Source organism: Salvia splendens, chromosome 19 (genome assembly GCF_004379255.2).
Source record: "Salvia splendens isolate huo1 chromosome 19, SspV2, whole genome shotgun sequence".
Classification (NCBI taxonomy): domain Eukaryota; kingdom Viridiplantae; phylum Streptophyta; class Magnoliopsida; order Lamiales; family Lamiaceae; genus Salvia; species Salvia splendens.
In genome coordinates, this window is record NC_056050.1 from 3865232 (window position 1) to 3871231 (window position 6000).

At 35.1% G+C, this 6000-nt stretch overlaps 2 non-coding genes across 2 annotated transcripts; both read left to right on the forward strand.

The window, feature by feature from the left end:
• The first annotated feature begins 1548 nt into the window (after positions 1–1548).
• LOC121780491 lies at positions 1549–1633 on the forward strand. Its single transcript, XR_006046035.1, has one exon. It is a non-coding gene; the product is annotated as a small nucleolar RNA Z195/SNORD33/SNORD32 family (small nucleolar RNA).
• A 75-nt stretch (positions 1634–1708) lies between these two features.
• On the forward strand, positions 1709–1794 carry LOC121780492. Its single transcript, XR_006046036.1, has one exon. It is a non-coding gene; the product is annotated as a small nucleolar RNA Z196/R39/R59 family (small nucleolar RNA).
• Positions 1795–6000: the final 4206 nt, after the last annotated feature.

Sequence of the window (6000 nt, forward strand, 5' to 3'; positions counted from 1 at the left end):
AGGTAAATCTACGTCCACGGGAAGAAAAGAGGGCAGAGTTGTATTGCTTGATCTGTTTTCTACAGCTAACAATACAGACTTGCTATTTGCTATTTTCTCTCTAGAGAGCTTAACAGAAGTTAACAGAAGAAGAAAATCTATCTGACCTAGGTTCTATTTATACATTGAACCAAGATCGTGGCATGCAGCATTTATTAGGTAGTGGATGTCGTGGAGGTCGTGGCGACCTTGCATGGGTCCACTATCCTGCATGAGTTAATGACTGCTTGACACCACTAAATAGATCGTCGGTGTAGCGGAGGTGGAAATCTTGCATGAGTCCACTATCTCCTAGTTCGGTCGAATACTGAGACCGAACTGCTGAATTATTGCCGAGCAGCTTTTGCCGATCTGAGAGTAGAGCTTGATGCCGACCTGAGGGCAGAGCTTGATTGGTTGGCTTTTACCGAGCTGTAGGCTGAGGCCGAACTCTTTGGTTGTGCCGAACTGAACTCTTAGCCGAACTCTTTGGTCATGCCGAACTGATACTCTTTCTTGGGCTTTGTGCTGGCTTGTTTAGTACGTACTCCATCATAGAGAAAGAGAGAGCTCCTACACTTTAGAATTTTCGAGTTTTAAAGGTAAAGGCAGAGGATTAACTAAGGTATGTACTTTTCTAGCATATTATGTATTTATTTGAAAGCTTTTCTAGCATATTATATATATATATATATATATATATATATATATATATATATATATGTATATATTGACATTCAATGAATCAGCTATATGAAGGTATATTCTTAATTTAAGCAAGTCCAGTTAGCAATTGTTATCAACAATTATTTAATACCATATGTCATGGCTTATGCTATATACATGGGTTATCCAATAATGAAGAATAACTAAAATTTGAATTTAGTCATCAAATCTAAGTAGCTAATGATTTTCCTGAAAGTTTAATATATATATATATATATATATATATATATATATATATATATATATAGGGATGTATTCATTTCCTTTTTCTATATTTCCTCCTATTTCCTTCTTCATCATAGCCGTTGATTTACTAAATCCTAGGGCCTAAATGAGTGGGTTGAATCAATTAAAATAATCACTAAACAAATCGGAAAAGGCTAAATTCGTAATAAGTGTTTTTGGTAGTTATGGTAACTTCCTTAATTTACTCCTCTGAAGATCTTCACGGTTATTCTCCTCTCTGCAATTTTTTTTCGCTCCAGACGTGAATTATAGAAAATTCTCTTCTCTCTAATTGATTATTTCGCTCAGCCATTCCTTGCAATTATCGGATATCCGATCATTGCTAAATTGTTTAGTGTCGTCTGTTACCGGCGTGGTGATTGACAATTCAAATTCTGATTCCAAATCCACTCCCAATTTTTCAAATATTTTTCAATTCGTGATTGAATCTGCAGATTTAGATCTATGTGATGATTTATTTCGATCTAATTCTACAAATTAGATTGACTCTTGAAATTCTGATTCTTCTTCTAATTATTTCGTTTTGTTCATGTGTCTTTGAATTCACGAGATCTGAATAAGAGGTATGATGATAATCTACCCATATAGATATATTTCTGCGTTTGAATGATGAATACTTTCATGCACTACCATCTGATCTCTCATCAGTATCTCAAAAATTCATTTATTTTTCCAATTTCTGATTGAAATGCCATTTTTTAAACTTGATGTAAAAAATGGCAATCTGTGATGCAATTTGTTGTCAATTGACTGATATCCAGTGATTATCAAATACAAAATCACCATCTTTCGACTGAGATTGCTGTTGATTCAAACACTTTTATCAAGAATTAGTATTTGATTTATCTATGCCCATGGTATCTAATGTTAAGGAGTTTATTCAATTTCTTGATATTTCGTTTTTGTGCGCATAAATTAACTAGAACAGGCCTTGCGACACAGTTTGCTTTGCTGCATAGGCTTTCTGTTACTAATTTCATGTCTACATATTTATTTTAAAATTATTTTATTTCTAATTTTATTTGTTTCTGTATATTGTCCTTTCTTTCTGAATTGAAATTATGAAATTTCTTGTTCCAATTACTAGTATTTTGCTAAGTAAGTTAAAATTGTTCATTAAGGCTCTTAATGTGCCATGTTTTGATGTTTGGCACACGTTTCTTGTTTAACCCAAGGGTTTAATAAGCCTATGGGCTAGGGTATAGTACTTACACATTATATGGAAGTTGTAAAAGAGCGTGTAACTGACGTATATAAACATCACGTATTTTTGAAATTTACATATTTTACCGAATAAAGTTATGGAAAAGGTGCAAGGATACATATAATGCACCAAATAAATGTGCATAATGATATCTATTTTCTGTGTAATGCATAATACGTTGGAGGAATTAATGAAGGACCGAGAGTATGCATCATTCATTTAGGGTTTAGATATGTCGTGTTTCAATGTTTAGCACACGTTTCTTGTTTAACCCTAGGGTGTGCCGTTAGCAACTTACAAATTGCACGGATGTTAAGGCCTACAAAACCATATTCACCCCTATACACAAAAAAATTGTCATAATGCATACTATATTGCAAATAATGCCATTGGATGCAGACGTAATGCACATCATAAATAATAGTACTGCACCTAATACTTATCTGAATATCGATAATCTTTCGGCGCTTAAAGAAAGTCGTAAATCAAATAACATATTTTACATCCCTCTAGCTTATTGTACTGTATAATGTATTAGTGCATTGTTTGTTTTACAAGTTGCATTATGTATCGTGTCGTTTACATTATGTGGGATGTAATATGCATTATTACTGAATAATGCAAACATCTTTAACAATAATGCACAAAGTAATAAACGTAATGCACATATTGTAAGTTTGAATAATTACTTGTAATCCATTCATACTACATATTCCCAAAAACATTGTCAACTACCAACACGCATCTTAATGGTGCAAAAAACTTCAGTATCAAATTCAAATGTGAACCACCAAATCAAGGATTTCGTTAACCTCCATCAACCTATATGCAAAACCATCACTCGCTACAGACCATAATTATCAACCCACTGCTCGAAATTGAACTTTGCAGGTCTCTCCCTCCAATACTTTGTCGCTTTAGTTTGGTTTGCAGAACCTCGGGTGTTGTGCTCACAGGTAAGGAGCGTCCGTGCAATCTTGATTCTACACATCTCTAAGCCTTTTGTTCCTTTTGCACTCAGCCACTGGTATAATGTCGTCCACTACGTCGTCTATCTCGTCCCTAAGCTCCTTGTCTGATATTACCAAACAAAACAACACATTAGAAAATTATCACCAATTCAAAAGTCAGCATCATATGACCTGTGTAAGGTTTGACACGTAAATCAAAAAAGCTATTGCTTCAGTCAGAACATATAATGCAAAAAGTACCACCCATAATGCGTTTGAAAAAGCAAATAATGCACTTATTACCATAACATAACATATTTATCAATTTAATCAACAACCTGAAGCTTAGTTTGTAATCTGAGTCAATTAACAAATACAATCAACACCTCTGTTGTGCTTACTATACTCCTCATAATACTCTTTTATAATGCAAAATGTATTCGACATAATGAAACTCTCATACGACATAATGCATTGTCTAAAGCGAAAAATGCATACGTATTACACCAAAAAACTAGTAACCAATATCAACAATACATCACAGATTCATAATGCAATACCCAAACGCAGGAGTAACCATATTGAATCTTGTCTGAGTTTCTTAAACATCAAAGACAATAAACGTATTAATGCCTGCTATAGACATCATAATGCACAATATATGATATATAATGCACAGTCCAAAATAAATAATGCATCAGTTAAGGAACATAATGGCACTTACATGTATACATAATGCATTGTCTACACCCAAAAATGCACATGTAATACACACAAAGACTAGTATACCATATCAAGACTACAACTCATGCTGAGCCATACACTCCACCAAATGCATAATTACGGATTCATAATGCACCTCCCACACCAAACAATAACAATATGTAAACTTTGACAGAGTTGCTTAACCCACAGAGTCAGTACCCGTATTAATACATAATATAGACAGCATAATGCAAATATTATGTTACATAATGCATAGTACAACATAAATAATGCATAAATATAATATTGCCTGAATAATTCTTACATATATAATGCATCATATACTGCACATAATGACACTTACATATATACATACTGCATTAAGCAAACATGGAATAATCCTTCCACAAAATCGACATATAAGATATTGAATTCCACCAGCAGCGCCGCAAATTTACCTGCAACTTGAGATGGTTGTGAGCGTGGACGTCCTCGCATATTCTATCTGTCTGGCAATAACCAAATCAAATTCCAAATCAAACAATGCTCTCAGACCCAGAATAAATAAAACCCAGTAGGATTCAGAGAAATGTCAGAACACACAATACAACCCAGTCGGCCATCAAAATGCATGCTTTTAAACCCAAATCAATAAATTCCGGTGTGAATTTATTGTTCCGCCACAGTTGTCGCTGTTACAAGTTATAGTTATCGCACCAAAACAATATTTAAAGCACAGACACGTACCCTGACGCCGGTAGGGTTTCGTTGTTACGAACGGCGGAGGATGTGTGATGAAATTTCGGACACTTGCGGTCGATTACTTAAAAGAGTTGCTCGTTGTTCACAGATCTAGGGTTTGGGGAAAGGCGATAGTGGAGAGAGTGGAGAGTTGGAAGATTTGGTGTACAACGTTTAATGACCGAGAATGAAGAGTTGGAAGTTTCAAATCTCTATAATTTCGCTCTTTCCAAATTCTGGCAGTTCTAATCTCGTAGAATTACTTTTTTAGCCTTATAATGCACACACACAGGTTCCATAATGCAACACGGATTCACATTTGAATTGTCAATCTGGACCGTTGATGTAGTTGATCTAACGCCTAAGAATGAGAAGAAGAAAGGATGTTATAGTTGAAAAGGAGAATAATGCTCCCCTATATATATATATATATATATATATATATATATGATAGTGATCAAAATATAACTAATCTTAAGTGTATAACTAGAGAACAAATCTCAGCCACACATCTTAATGGAACAAATATTATTTATTTTAATAATACAAAATAGGCCAAGGGTATTTTTGGAAGGTACATTATCAAATTTAAATCAGCGATCAAATTACGTGATTTGATCCCAACGGAGAGGAGTGGGGATTCCGGCAGTCAGCTCTGCCCCAGCGGTCACAGATTAGAGAGCGGAGGTGGTGGAGCGAGACGGCGTTAGCGGAGTGGACGTAGCAGTCGCAATTGAGGCACAGGGCGGCGCCGTCGGACTTGCAGTAAACCATCGCCATGAGTCGTGACTGAAGGAGAGTATTTCAAATCTGGAGAAGGCGTTGGCTGAGGAGAGGGCTGTTAGCATGGAGGCGCAACTGAAGTCGCTGGCAGATATGGCAAAGGCAGAGCATGAGTTGAACGAATTGAGGGAGCGACTGAGCCAAGCTTCTCATCGCAGCTGGGAGCTTCAAGAACAGATCAATCGCAAGCCTAATTGTGTTATATTGTAATGTGATCTTCGTTCAATCAACACTGGAGGATGGACCTTAAATGAATTGAATTATTGCTGTTCAATTCAATGTAACATGTAAAATCGAGAAACATTGAAAGATTGGTTGTTGAGAATATATCAGTAGTTGGGTACTTGGGTTTATTGACATATTAGGTTAAACACAACATTTTGATGATAGTAATTGATAAGTATAAATCTTTCCAATGTGTTTTTGGATTATTTTGTTTTCTAGGATCAGAAATATAAATCCAATTATGGATTTTTGCTCTGCCACATGAATGAGTATAAAATTTTTTACTTCACTCTTGTTTACAAAACACATCACTCTTATTGTGATTTTACTTCACTCTTGTTTACAAAACACATCACTCTTATTGTGATTTTGTTAACAAAACACATCACTCTTATTCTGATT